Here is a 15,613-nt window from a genome sequence, read left to right on the forward strand (position 1 = left end):
TTTCTTCAAGCCCGAGATCTGAAGGGAGATGTAGTAATGCTTTGTTGTAGAAAGTGATGTATTTTTTCATAGGAATTGCACGAGGCTGGGCATCTGATTACTTAGACCATAAGATCAAGAAGGCATTGTGCAAATTCCAGTGAAGTCAGTATAATAATAGCTGTCTGTGAGAGATTTTGTGTGATTCCAGTCCTGCCTGTAAGCACTGATTAAATGCCTAGAACAAATGTGCAATGGCTATACTGCTTATAGTTCAGGTTGATGCTGCTTTATGTGCATTGAAAAGATGCCTTCCTGAAGGAGGTTGTTGCAAACCTGGCCATTTGCTGAGGAATGCGTTGCATGGAGAATCATGGTTAAATCGTACTGTAGAGTGTGGCTCTAGTACCCTGGCTGCCGGGTACAGTGTATACATGGTGTGATGTGTGCCTATATTAGGAATGGGTCTCTGATAGAAGAAATAGGCACATTTAGATTGTTCCATCCTGTAGCCCCAGATAAGAGGTACCTGTTTGTCAAGCTTGAAACCTGTTGCTGATTTCTATGATCATCCTGGGTATTACTGAGCTACCACCAAAGATTTCTTTACTGAGGTCTGCTTCCTTATTGAGAAGCCTGGTTGAGACAGTCTGTAGGGCCTCTCCCAAAACATGCTGTTTTTTGACCCCACAATCATTTGGAGGTCCAATATCCTACATTATCTCCAAGCTCTGACCCTATGTGCAAGTACTTCAATAATAAGTTTGTCGACATTAAGGGACTTGAATGGAACTGAGCACAAGATTACATGTTTGGCGAGATACAGAAGAGGGAGGGTGTGGGAACTGCTCACTCAGCACATTATCATTTCCCTTTCTGAAAAGCATATTAGGTTGTGTGAAGAGCGCCTTTTAATACAAATTACTGAAGGGCACCTTGCTTCTGCGCAATTCATTTTGTGCTCTGAAAAGCCTGGTTTATATATATATATGAATAGCAAGTGTTATTTTTTGGAAACTGCACGTAGTAGGGACTGAGTAAGCAACCTTTGTAGATTTAGCTTTGCTCTCTCTGGGATTGCATTTATATCTTTCAATTTCCTTTGGTAACATCTCTATCCAAAGTTGAACTAGTCCCATCGACTGTGGATACATGAAATTATGCTAAGAAACGGGAATTTTTCTAAACATTTGTCTAAATTACCATGTCATTCGTAGTAATTTCCTTATTTGAAGCCCAAGGGTGTGCTTTGGACAGGCATTCACATGCCTTTTGTTATTCTGAACCAACATTGCATATCTCACACCTGTTGACACTGCTAACAGGGACTTGGATCTGTATATTCAGTCATCTCCTCGCAGTTTTTAGATGGTTTCTCCGAGAATGTGAACGCTTAAATTTAGCCCAAACAATTACAAGGAGAGTGAGCTGCATACTCTTGCTCAGGAAGAGGCTTAAGTCATTACAGTGAAGGAATATCACTTATATAGTTTACTATAGGAAATGTGCACTATAAAAAATGTATACTTTGCTAGCTAGAGTAAATATTCAGCAGTCATAGAAAAGGGAGTACCTATATTAGGCAGTGTATATTGTTGGTTCTAAAGTACCCATTACAAAGGAGTTCCTTCTGAACATTTTAATGTCTAGACAGTGGACCTTACACTGCACCTTATTAGTAGAGTGAAGTGTGCATTTCATACACTTAAACAAACTTCATTCGTAGGATGCTTCAATTTGTGTTCTAGAACGAGACATCGCTCACCGTGTATATTGTTCTGTAGTATCAATTTTCATTGCTATTTAAATGACAAGAGTATCACATCACAATGAGTTGCAAGTAGAAACATAAGAAAAACCACTGCGACCCCTCCCTCCCGCAACTGCTCCACTTGAACACATAAAAATGATACATATAGCACAAAGAACCCGTCTCAAAGCAACATTTGGGCATCATATGTATGAAGTTATAACCAAATTGGGTTTATGGGTATTACATTATTTGATTCACTCCTAGCCTTTTGCCCACAACTAGCAAGAGATATTATACCTTTTGCTTGATACAGGCACACTATGAACTAAGCCAGCTTTGATGTTGGACTTTGTAGGAGGCACAGTGAAATTAGAAGGGGCGGTTTGAAGAAAGCAAATCTTATTGAGACTTAGGAAAGGTTTTGCACCATAAGAAGCATTGCTTCCATTATTTAACAGCCACATTTTGAACCGTTGATCTTAAGCTCCAGTTAATGTTAAAAACTACTATTGTGAGGCTGTTTTGTATAAAGGAACCACTGCCCTTGTCTGCACTCCGGCGCACCAGAGTGGATTAGTGTACCCTTTTGTAGTTAGTGCTCTGCCTGTAGTGCAGCCACAAATGTCTGCTCCGGGGCAGTATATTAGTGAAAAGTGGACTGGCTATTGTAAGCTGACGGTCTGTCTTTCATTGTGCTGGTGGCCACGGTTTACTTTGGAAAGGGGGTCAGAGATCCCTCTGCTGGCAGTTGCAGTGACTAATTGTACCCATCATCAAGGGGATGCCTGAGGGGGTCCCTGGTCCTCTAGTCACACCTGAGGCCACACTGGCTGTGTGCCATTTAAAAGCAGCTTTGCCTCTGTATCAACATATATGATACTTCACAGATGTAAAGTTTGCACTTATTTACATGGGGCTACTGTCCCTTATGATCGAGATGTGCTGCATGTCCATTAGACAATGTCTAGATTGTGAAAGGGACTGCATAAGGGTTTGCTGCCAGATCTGTAATATTATAGTACCTCAATCACAGAAAAAGGGCGCCAATGCCCATTGTGCTTCCAGGCACTTAGCGCATTACAGCTATTTGTTTTTAGTGAATTTGTGCACAGACGAGGAATACTGAACAGATATTTTAGCAAGCCCATTTTTAGGTCGCTAGGTTTTTCAGAGATAAGTTCAACAAGAACCCCCTTAGAACAAAATCTGTCTTGGGGATAGTCTCGCAGCTTTCTGCAGCATAAAGAGACTGCTTACCTTTCCTGTGCTGAGCACTTATTTGAATTGAGGCTTCTTTCTTGTACCTATTTTCTCCAGGATGCAGGTATTTGGATTCTTAGGATGCATGCCTAGCTTTGACATTTGGAATATTTCTCTGTAAAGTTACTCATTCGTACTAAACATGAGGAAAATCAGCCTGTTCTTTAGTCCTTAATTGGCATATCTTGAGGTACTTTGAACACTCCTCTGATAGTTTATTGTACACTTAGCTCTAATATTTCTAATTTATGGCAAGTCTGATGTGTTTGTTCTAGCTGGTTGTTAATAAGAGTGAGCTTATGATACATAAAGCAGCTTACCCATAAATATAAGTTTACCTTTTTAATCGGGGCGTAAATCCTGCAAAGTCCTCATACATATAGACAGTCTAGAGGGATTCCTGTGTAAAACCCTTGACAGATTGTTGCATATCTTTGCAGTAACCCTTTTGATTTATAGAAACCTGCAGAAACCCTTGCTGAAGTGTGGAACTTCTTAAAAGTAGTTTTAGAAATCCCCAAAATAAATTCTAAATTTCTCTTTTATAATTGACGATTAGTAAACTCATAACCATGTGAATTAAAATCCTGCCTTCTTCTTGAGATGGTATTGTTAGTCGTGTAAAATGTTTAAATCACCCCATTTAGATGAGAAGCCTTGTATAAAGTGCAACTATTGGGCAAAGATTTGAATAAGGTCTCTCCTCGAACTTCTTTCCTGATCACTGATAATTATTCACAGCAGAAATAAAACTTGTTTTCGAAGTGGAATGCCCCTTCTGTGGATCTTCATAAGACTGTTGTTGGGTAATTCGTGCTCTATATTCTTTCTAATCATTGTCAACATTCACACTTTTTTTTCAATTTTGTAAACTATTAGCCAGTATAAATTATTTTATGTCTACACTGGATTGACCAGTCTGCAATTTGTATTGCATTTTTGAGGTGAAGCTCAGCAAAAGTATTACTTTTAAAAAATATTATATAGATATTACCTTTCGCACCCATTCATGGCAATCGATTGAGCACATTTCACTTCCTTGTTCTGAAGGGGAATGAATATTCACCAGCATATTCAATGTGTTCCTGCTGAATTTGTTCAGGCTCACCAGCACAATGTGCGTCCCTTTGGAAGTAATGAACGACCTATTTTGTCATTTTAAAATGAAGGTATGGCGTACGCCCTTTGTGTGCCCTCTAAGCTGGTGGAATGGCTTGTTCATTTTGTCCCTCTGTTGTGAATGAAGGACAAGTAGTTCATTCTTTGTTGCTCTAAATGAAGGAATGCAAGTTAGCCAGATCATCACCTTTCAAAGGTGAATATATGATATAGAACACATTCATTGTAGCTTATTGAAAGTTAACAGCATATTTGTCACTTTAAGTTGAGCAGACATCAGTGGACATGTCTAACAAAGGTGGTTTAAGAACAGCTGATTGTATTAATAAGATGAATTCTTAAATTCTGCTTCCAGAAGATTTAAACTGGTTAACACCTGTTTAACTATATCTCCACAGTTTTGATTTAATACTAATGGAAATGCCGAATATGTGAAGGTATTCTCTTGCATCTCTGAAAGGGCAAACAGCAGCAATAGAAATTAACTACATTGCTGGTACGGTGAAAGATATTGACAAGGGTGCTGTAAATGTTTTTATACATTAGCATATTTTTAATGACCTTGACCTCACAACACTTAAAAATAAGTGACAAGCTCCAATAGTGACCTATTTAAGTGTTTGCAATCATGGAAGCGCATGTTTGTCTAATTATGTAACCAAATATAACTATTGGGATGTATTGCAAAACTGTAGGTAGCACAGTTGAGGCCACATTCAAATGTGATAAAGTACCCTAAAGAAAATGAGTAAGGCACTCAGGGAAGAGATCTAGTCTGACACTGTTTCTTCTAGGGATGTTTTAGTATAGCCTTTGCATTGTGAAAGTATTTTTTGAAGCATTTATAGCCCTCCAGAAAGTTTTGCTTAGATTGTACAACAACAGTAGTCTTTGCGTGTGGTGATATTCAAACATGTTATACAAAATTAAAACCAATTGGGGTCTAGACCTTTGGTCACTTCAGGGGAAGTTATTACTCCCATTGTATAAAAGACTTGTAGTTTTTGCCTTTCTGGTTACTCCAAAACTAAAGGGGAGCATTGTATCTAAATAAAATACCACAAAAATCATTATCACAACAAACTATAAAATATAATTGTGGTCACTGTTTGGCATCTTTTGTTTATTCGCTAATCCCATTAGTCGGATTTTACCATACTACATTTTCATGATTTCCCAGAGTTTCTTTTCAGGCATTTACATTTTCCTTAATGACTTTCTAAAATGAAGAGATTATTGCAATTGTAATGTTGGATCTGCTGTTCTTTGAGAATTTTCTAATGGAATTTTTAGAGTTAAGCTTTTGTTATTGTCCTTGTCTCGTTCTGTTAGATACAGGGATGAGTCTCTTGGGGAGGCATTTCATAGCTGCAATAACTGTAGGAAAGACATGGCAAGAATAAACCTCCTTCAGGATTACCTCAGTGTTTCTGAAGTCACCAGATTCTTGTTTGACAGTAATTTGCAATCCTATTGACTAAAATAGCTGTTGCCCACAAACTAAAGTGAATTCCTCCTCTTCATGAGAGGAGCTTAGCACGAGGCCCAACCTCCTACAGTCAGTGCCCATGAATGCTCATTGTTTTGTTTAGTAACAATTTTGATAATTTCTGCTTTCCAACCCGGTTTGACTGGTGAGGGAATCTACCTGAAAGAAGGTATCCACCATTGGGGATTGTTTCAGTGCTGAGGTTAATTGTGTAGTGTCAGGTATGTGCTCTATTGGCAAGTGATCTACAACTATTAATGCATTACTTAGTATTGAGGCCCCTGTTAAATGTATTTCTGCAAATGGAACTAATGGGCCAGTAGAAGCAGGCTTGCACAGTTATTTTCTACACAGTTGTTTTTTCTTGACTTGCTGTGCTTTTCAGATTTTTTTTATCTTGGGCAAGTTAGGGTGTGTTGTCACAACTCCAAAAAGCATTACAGTAGGTGGCATTGTAAAAGGTTAGGTCCTTTTGAAGGCTTGAAGGTTTTTTGGGACTCTTGAATATAACTTTAGCCTAGCAGTTGTCCGAATCTGTAGCACCAGAATAGTTTGCATTTAGTAGATTGTGTACCCCAGAGCGCACTTGCAGCCTTCATCCTCGGAGGCCTGTATCATTTTATGAAAATGTGTGGTATAGTTTGCGAAATGTGTTTTGGGAGAAGTGTAAATTAGCTTTTTCTCACTGTTTACTCCATGCTCTTAATAGCATCCTCTTCAACTGAAAATAATACTTCAATATTGCATGCTACATTCATTAATGCTGTCTAGAACTTGGTTGGCTTGACAGGTTGAAGTGTGAATTATGTTGCCTAGTGTTTAAAACTGACTACCCTTCTTTATTCCATTATTAAGACGTACACACACCTCACTTGTGATGCACATCTGTCATGTCCGGCAGGACCACTTGTTTCCAATTCAAAAACTCTTATTGTAACTAGAGACTAAGCGGGGAACGTGCTAAAGTTACTGTATAGGTAGAAAACGATAACTGCCCTATCAAGTAAGGCAGCTGTTCTGTTTCTTGATTCCATGTTGCACCAAAGTAGATAAGACTCTCATCCCTGTTCCGCCCTTTATTGGTCAGATATGGCTGATCACGGTCATGAAAGCAACCCTGGAAAAGTGGTGGTGCTATTTCTTCTAAGATTGTCCTGAAGAGTCACTATGTTCAGTGACGTAAGACAAAATAGTACTTAATAGTAATTAACTTAAGGGGCACCCCAAGACCTCCTTCTGGTGGAAATTGCATTTTTGGTTAGTTTTAGGCAGTGCTGAATTGTAATGAGCATCTCTTGCAATATTACTAAGGTACCCAACTGACACCAAGGCTTCCACGGTTCCTCTATCTCTGTAACGCTCCCTCTCACTTTCACCTGCTCCATTGAAAATTGCCTTTGTGAAAATACTTTTTATACTGTTTAATTTATCTTCATTCATTGCCAGCCCGCATTTGCCCACCCATCCCTGTTCTCCTCCTGCCCAACCGAAGGAGCTTAAAGGGTCTGTGTGTAGAATTTTTCAAGTTAGTTTTCTAAACGCTGCTCAGGGCACACCGTGACTTTAATGAGATCATGCAGAGGAGCCTTGAGGGGAGAAAAAGCTGGAATTTCAGTTCTGCCAATTGTTTTTTTTTATTCCGCTTTCCTCAGATGTTATGCATGTCTTAGTGTGCCTTCCACCTTGTTAGATCACACCTTACTCCTAGCAGTCCTTGGCATGTTCAGAAGCGCATGGCGAACTTTACTCGCCGACTTCCATGCACCAGACAAGTTTTCTCTCCCCTTTTTTGTAAGCCTTTGTATCCGTGACCATCTTCTCCATATTTATACAATGTGTAGATGTGTGTGCGTGTGTGTGCGCGTTTGTGTGTTTATTAGGGGATGTTTTGCTTAGTTTATAGTTTTTATTTTGAAAATTGTACCATTTGGAACTCCTCAGAAATCTACCTCTTCTTCCGTGAAGTGTTTTTAGAATTTTAAGTTTAAATTTGTTTTATTTGTCAGTTTTGAGTTGTTGGATATGAAAAGAACCCAGAAAACTTGAACCTTGTATACTGTAATTTTTATTTCTATGTTTTGACTGTATGTAGCAGACAAAATAAATTCTATCACATGTTTACCTTTCATGTATTGTGTTCTTTGACGCACTAAAATTTGTATTAATTTAGAGTGTCTAGAGTCTTTGTAAATAAATGAACAGCAGCCGTGCAATATTCTTACACAAAACGGGGGCCGGCAGAATGTGCCAAAAAAGAATGTATGTATCATGTGTTGCTGCAATACACAAGCTCTGCATACTACTGCTATCTAGTGTTCCGCTTGGATGGTTGCAGGTTGTTTTTCTTCAAAGAAGTCTTTCGAGTCACTCAGTATATGGTGACACTTCCCTTACTTGGCAATGCGCTTAGGCAATGACTCCAGGTTAGATTCTTTTTCCCACCATCTGGTTCGGACATATACTACGGGGCTCCGAGTTCGACACGTTCCTCACACACTTGTTCAAGCCCAACCGGTGAATTGTTCTCGGGAGTGGGTGGGGTAAGTCTTTGTCATCCACATTGCTTGCTGACATTTATTTGATAGACTACAGTAGACTCCCAACAGTCAGGGTCTCTGGCCATCTTCTGGGGTCTCCCGCCTGTCGTTGAACGACTTGTTCAATATCTTCTTCATAGAGAATGCACATAGGGTGATATATATTGGTTTTCCTTCCAGAACTTTCCCTAGTGCCATGTGAACAAACCGTCTCGAGGTATGTAATCTATCTGATAGAGACTACTAGCCATAGATTCCTTAGCGTAGAATTCTCCCCAGGCGTGAGACTGGATCCGGAAACTTTTTGCCCAGCCTCCCTGTGCGCCGGGGGTCGGCATCACACGGCTCCGCCTAGGCGTCGCCCGCGTACGTGACGTCAGCGAGGTCACATAAGTCCCACCCCGGCGCGCCTACGCCAGTTTTTTCAAACGTGGATCTGGTTCATGCGCTGGGCATGTTTAGGCCTTTCCCTCCTATCCTTCGTGGTGGGGGAAAAGTGTGCAGATGCCTTCGGGCTTTAAGACTTGTTAGTCTTGTGGACGCTTGATGTCAGCGACAGACCCTCACCTCATTTGCATGTGGTGCTTAGGGGAGGATCACAGCTCCACTGATTGCGAGGCGTGCCAGCGGTTGAAGCCGAAGTCGCGGCGGGAACGCCGGATGAAACTTCTTTCGGCTCGCATGTCCAGGTCAGCTTTGTCACCTCGCTCAGCCTCTGCAGAAGGTTTTCGGAGCGGCTGTCGTCGTCCTCATCCCTCTTCTGTGCTGCAAGAGCATCGCTCCCCTGTGGGTAAGTGTTGCAGTTTGTCCGTGAGGGCTGGTTCCCGGCCTGTTGGGGGCGTGGGCTCTCCGCGGGTGATGCGGCCCCACGTATCGTCCCCCTATCCACTGTTTCCTGGTGAGGGGGCATCGAGAGCCCAGATGGAGGCATATGCAGCGGCTTTGCAGGCCTCACTGGTTCCTCCTCTTCCTCCTTCTCCTCCTGGAACATCAGCGGATCCCTTGCGTGGTGCAAGGCTATCCATGGCGTCGCCAGTGGCTGCGGCGCCGACTGGTTAGGATCCAGGCTTGGCGGATGTGGTGCCGTTGGAGTGCGGTCCTTCGGGGATCCCTCCTTCGGCCCATGGCGCCCAGTCTTCATTGCAAACTCCTACGGTAGTCTCTGTGGTGGTGCGGGAGGTCACCGGGGCTCGGGTTGCATCCCCGAGCCCCTCACGGCCCTTTGACAAGGTGATTTTGTCTAAGGCCGAGGTGACTCCGCTACGGCACCGGCAGCTGCTGCCCCTGGCGGTGCCACAGGGGTCGGCGGACCCCCCCTCATCCAGTCATGAGTCGAGGCTGGCTTAGGACCCCTCTTCCCTCCCTGGGTCCCTCTCATTCCTCCGCGCAGGAGACTGCCTCGTTGGAGGTCGAGGCCTGCGCCGCCACAGGGGTCGGAGGGCCTCTCTCGTCCTCTCGTGGGTCAAGGCTGGCGGGGGACTCGTGGTCGGTCCCTGGGTCTCTCGCTCTTCCATCCGCGCAGGCGGATACCTCATCGTAGGTCGAGTCGGCCTTGGCGTCGCCGTGGGGGTCAGTGGACCTCTCTCATCCCCCTAAGGGGCGAGGCTGGCGGGGGACTCCTTGTTGCTCTCCGGTTGCTTCTCGTTCCTCAATGCAGGCGGCTGCCTCGTTGAAGGTCGAGCCGGCACTGCTCCTTGACCACCTCGGCTCCATCCCAGCCCCGGTCCCTGGCGCTATGTGAAGAGGTGGAGGCCTGTCCGGCGTTTCCCGTTGTGTTGAACGACTACGCACTGCTCCAGGTTGCGGATTGTACAGCACCGGACAGGCGTTAGGACGCGGATTCGTCCTCGGACGTCCCCTCTTTTCCAGAGGTTGCACGCCTGCTGGTGTCGTCCTCACCGGAGACGGGCCGCCGTGTCGTGGCTTTCTCCCCGGTGTCATCGAAAGGCGGCTCCCTGCCGTCGCCACAGTTTGTGCCAGAGGAACCGCAAGTCCCCCACTCTTCGGCGCCTCTTTCTCCCTTTCCGGCCTGGCCCTTGCCTACTCCGGCTGGCTTCGGCCGCCTTAGTTTGCAGCAGTCACCCATGGAGGAGCTGCTTTTTCCACTGTGGGGCCCTACAGAGGCGGTGCGACCTTCGCTCGCGCTGTTTCCATCGCTGTGGGAATTTTGCGCATGGGAGATCCGGCTGCCCATTTCCTCGCGTGGACTTGGGGGCAGGGGATCCGGTGCCCCAACACCTTCTCCATCAACACCCTCCGGTGCTGTGTGACCCGGCGTGTCTGTTCCTCCACTCCCTCGGCCAGTGGGCCCCTGTTGCGGACCACCTTTACATCCCTACCGTCGCTGTTGGCTCCACCTTCCCGGAAGGCCCGCTGGCTAGACTCTTGGGGCCTTAACACTTTGTGTGTTGGCTAGGGCCACCTCTTGTTTGTGCTACTCAGCGGAGTCCCTTTGATCTGGAGCTTCTCATGAGGGTGCTGGTGTTTATTTGCGGCACCATGCGTTTGATGCCGGGAGCTGGCTGCGTTTATCCTTCGCTCAGCTCTGGACTTCTCAGAGGTGATGGGTCATGCAATGGCTTCTTCGGTGGCCCTTCGCCACCAAGCGTGGCTTCGGAACAGTCTGTTCCTAGAATATGTGCGGGAACGGCTGGTGGATCTTCCCTTTGATGGCACCCTTTTGTTCCACGCCCCGGCAGACTCAGCCATCCGGAGGTTCTTGGCGGGGCTTCGGCCTCCTCCTCCCCCTAATCCTCCTCCTTCTTCTCCCCCTCAATGACCGGTGAGTTGGGCTAGCTCTTGATGATCTTCTTTTTTTGGGTGACTCGCCCTCGTTGTTGTAGTTCTAGGTGTATTATGGCCACTCAAGCCCTCTTTGTTGAGGTTGTGGTTCTGTTGGCTGCTGGACGCCCCTTCTTTGCTGTGTGTGTTTTCGCCAGATTACCTACCCCAGATTGGCCCTTAGATTAGGCCTTCTGTTTTTCTCTTGGGCTGCTTGATCAGCCTTCTGCGGGGTCTTTTCTTCGCGACTTTTTTCTATTGTCCTCTGCTGCAGAAGTTCTTCCAAAGAGGGTTCCCATGTCTTGCGACTTAACTTACCCTATGTGGGATAGTGGTAGCTGTTATATAGCTTATGCTGTGCTGGAGGGGTTGTGGTCGCCTTCGGGCTTCTGCTCCCCATGGCGTTAATGTACGTTGCAGGTGCAATTTCCACTTTACTGGCTTAGATTGTCTTGGTGGTGCCCCGGGGAGTCTTTCTCTGGGCCGCTGCGCTGTGTGCTAGGTCTGACCTGCTGTCTGCGAGCTAGCATCGTGGCTCTGGTTCTGTTTCTTGAGTCGTGTGCGCGGACCCCTCGCTGCGGTGTGTCCGGGCTCTTCTTCACCTTCTTGTTCTCTTATCCTGGAGGCTGAGATGGTGTGTTTCTCCTCCTTCCTGGTGTAGCCTAGCCGGTCTTTCGGGGGGCCCGGGGCTGTTCTTCCTGCTTCCAACTGTTTTCTTGCTGTTGGTGCCGTTCTGTCTGGTCTGTTGCCTTCTGACTGTGGTGGGCTCGCCTTCTTTTCCCTCATTTCCTTGGGCCCTCTCGGTTGTTCTTTTCCTCTTCCTTGCCCTGGCATTGGTTGGAAGTTCTGTTGCCTTGTAGGGGCGTGGGGTGCTTCTGCCTCCCCTGGCTTGCCCTTGGTTCATCTATTGATGGTGAACAGACTCTTTATTTCCCCCTCCCCCCCCTTGCCTGGGGGGGGGTGAGGCTTTCGCCTGCCTATTGGACCAGTCCCCTGTGGGACCCTCTGTTATGTCCAGGATGTTGGGTTCCTTTCGCAGACCCTCCTTCCCCGGGGTTATGGCTAGGGTATCTATTCTGCGTTAAGGAATCTGCGGCTTGTAGTCTCTATCAGATGTACGAGTTGCTTACCTTCGGTAATGATGTATCTGGTAGAGACAATTCTAGCCGCAGATTCCTTCACAGCCTGCCCTTCATCCCCGTTCTGCGTGGACCTTTCGCTTGGTCTTCTGCACTCGCTCCCGGAGGGTGGCTTTGTCTCCTGTGGGTGCATTCCTTGTCCGTTTGACAGGCTGTTTGTCTTGTTTCTTGTTCCTTCTTCCTCTGTTGGCGCTTTGGAGGATGGATCTAGGGGTACTCCTCTGCCCCTCTGTTCAGGTTGATCCAGAGTTGAGGCTTGCCTTTCCTCTCGTCCCTTCTCTCCCTCCCTCCCTCCCTCTTTACTAAGGGTCCTGGGGCCTCTGCTGCCCTCTGAGTTGGGGTCACCCGGTCGTGCCTTTGCCCCTTGGCGGGTTGTCGCACTCTGTGCAGGGGTTGCCTTGGAGGTTGTCGTTCCCTGTTTGTCTTTGAACTGGTACCCCATCGTTATTCTTGGTTGGGGTTGTGGCCCTGTTGCATGTTGTTGTGACATTTTGCTTATGTTCCTTGTCTCAAGGTAGGGGAACTGTCTACATGCTGGCAGGGTGGCTGCTCAGGGCTGTGCTCTGCTCTTTCTTCTTTCCCTGTCTTTGGGTACTGCAGTGTTGACACTGCTCTTTATGGTGTTGTTTGTCACCTTTCCCTTTTTCTGCTCTTTCGCACACTGTTCCCATACTCCCACAGTTTTTATCTGATGGCTCCGCGTTGTGGCGCAGAAAAGTTCTCCAAAGAAAACTGACATAGGTGCGCCGGGTGGGACTTATATGACCTTGCTGACGTCACGTACGCGGGCAATGCCTGGGCGAAGCCACGTGATGCCATACCACTGGCGCGCAGGAATGCTGGGCAAAAAGTTTCCGGATCCAGTCTCACACCTGGGGATAATTCTACGTTAAGGAATCTGCGGCTAGAATCATCTCTACCAGATACATCATTACCAAAGGTAAGTAACTCATACTTCACTTCCCCAACCACACTGTGTGAAGCGTGCCGTACCTTCCGCTTGAAGAAAACTCTTTGGTATCGACAAAAAAGAAGGGGTACATCAGAGGATGCAGCTGGGGAGCTTTCAGTGATGCCCATCATCTTCATGTAAAATCCCTCACCAGACATAGATGAAGTTAAAGATGCCAGTCCGTAAGGCATCCCACCCCACAAGCCTTCGCCTAGCGCAGTGGAAACATTATTTTTTGCATTACCGTAGTACCCCAGCTTGCATCATATGTGCACACTGCAACAGTGTCTTTCAGCCAATGATGACTGGTGGTGGGTCAAATGGAGGATCTTTCTCTGGTAAAATCCAGCGCTCTTCACTCCCTGAAGTGGTGGAACAACCCTAATCTGGTGCTTGGCAAGCCTTTTCTAGATCTGATTTTGCAAGTCGTCATTATCAAGGACGCCTCTCAAGCTGACTGAGGACGCACTTCAGCCAAACAATGTGGGCCTCTCATCAACAGGATGCCAAATCAACCATCTTGAGCTTCCAACGTACACCTCACCGTCAAAACCTTTGTTTTGCTCATTCCGGGCAAAGTAGTCCTCAAGACGGACAGCATGACTGCTATGTATTACCTACAGAAACAGGGCGGCCCTCTCTCTGACTCTCTCCCTGCTGGCATTGAACACCTGGCAATGTTTATGCAACCACCACTTCCACTTGATGGCAGAGTACCGTCAACTGGTGGAACAACCTTGGGAATCTGTTTAGCAGAACACATCAACACCTCCATGATTAGGCACTCCACAAGTCTTGCTCCAGTTTTTTCGGTGCTAATGCACTCCACAGATAGACCTATTTTCCACCTCCAAAAACACAAAATGACCAAGCTTTGCTTCTTGATACGACAGTCCATGGGCAATGAACTATGAATGGAGTGGTCAGAGATATTTGTTTAAACCTTTCCTCCTCTTTCATGCCTTCTGTTTGTGATATGTTTGATTCGACAAACATCTGAGACTCTCATCCTCGTAGCCCCCACCAGAGCCAGACATCCTTGGTATTAACTACTCCTCGATGTCAGTCTGTCGCCTCAATCTTCTCACCAGAAGCCAAAGGCAGAACGGGCATTTGGATCCCAAGCAGCGCAATCTAGTGTCACACATAGTCCGAGTACTCCCTAATGTTACAGAAAAGTCAATAATCCAGTCCATTGCTATTTGAGTTTTCATACCAGTCTTTGAATTCAATCCACAGTCTTCTTGCAAACTTTAAGCCCACGTTTCTTGACATCGACATAAGCCAACATGTTTTGTTGCTATGCCATATTCTCCTCCGGGTACATCAGGGGTATAAACAAGTATAACACAAATCGAATACTTGTTCATAACCAAGTACTAATGATGCTGCTACCAATTCAACAATATGGTGAACAAGCACGAAACATAAATTATTTGTAAACCATTAATAACCTGGAAATTCCCAATTGCACATATGAATACTTAAATCATCTGAACCAAATCCAGTTTAATTTTTTTCAAAATAAACGATTGACATGCTGTAGTAAAACCAAAGTGACTGACCTCAACTTGTGTTTCCATCTACGTATACGTGTAGAAAATCTATAAAACACCCAAGTGAATAAAGTGCATGTGCTCAAATAAACAGAGGAAACCGTAATATTGATAATGCTATTTCTGTATCCACATCTCCTCTAAAAACATACGATTAATATTAATCCAACTAGTCACAAAAAGTAGGGAGTTTGAAGGCCCATCGTATATCCAAAACACTTTACCTAATCCTATATTCAAATAAATGGTTGATTCTTATTTCACGTATAGTAGTGGGAATAGTGTTCCAACAGAACCTGTAAATCATATGATCATGAAAACACTATCCGCTGCTCATGTTGGAACAGTTTAATTGCACCTAATCTAATGTTGCATATTATTATACCCAGGGTCTCTTTATGAAAGAAACTATCTGCAAACAGTATGTACATTGATTCCAATACTAAACTGCTCAACACTATTCGTAGCTGATCAGGTCAGTAATAATACACACATCAAATCTGGGTAGCAAAAAGAACAAATAACAAGCGGTTCTCTAAGAAAAATCCATAGAATCTCAATGACCTACAATTTGAAGACCTGACGGAAGAGAACTCTGTCCAAGCCACATACAAATCTGGCATTACAGGCAGGTGTCATGTATATACAGCCATCATACTTAAAAACAGGCTTAGTCACCAAGATATATTATGCAATGGCCATTTTACTAATCTGAGATCTTAAACGAACTCTGTTATTTTGAACCAATACATCCCTTTCTCCCAGATCTGAATTACAGTAACAAAAAAACTCAGTGTTATCAACAATTTAAGTAAGTCACGGATATTACCCTGTAATACACACACCAAATTACAATACCACTGTAGCACATACCAGATTTTAAAAAAAAAATTGTGTGGGAGTTTACATTTGTAAAACTATTTGATCATTTGGTAAAACGGGATAGCCAGAGTACTAGAAATAAGGTGACTTCTGTAGAAAGTTGGAGTACTACTCTGCCCAGCAATATTTCTAGTAGTGAAATTGATGATGCAGCAGAAGGCACCTC

The 15,613-nt window shown here is 45.0% G+C and overlaps 1 protein-coding gene across 1 annotated transcript in view; it reads left to right on the forward strand.

Annotated features, from left to right (window-relative positions):
- The window catches only part of LOC144768631 (uncharacterized), a 1,076,067-nt gene that overhangs the window by 179,505 nt on the left and 880,949 nt on the right, over window positions 1-15,613 (forward strand). The gene's annotated exons all lie outside the window — the stretch shown is intronic.

This window comes from Lissotriton helveticus, chromosome 7 (assembly GCF_964261635.1).
Source record: "Lissotriton helveticus chromosome 7, aLisHel1.1, whole genome shotgun sequence".
NCBI classification, from domain to species: Eukaryota; Metazoa; Chordata; class Amphibia; order Caudata; family Salamandridae; genus Lissotriton; species Lissotriton helveticus.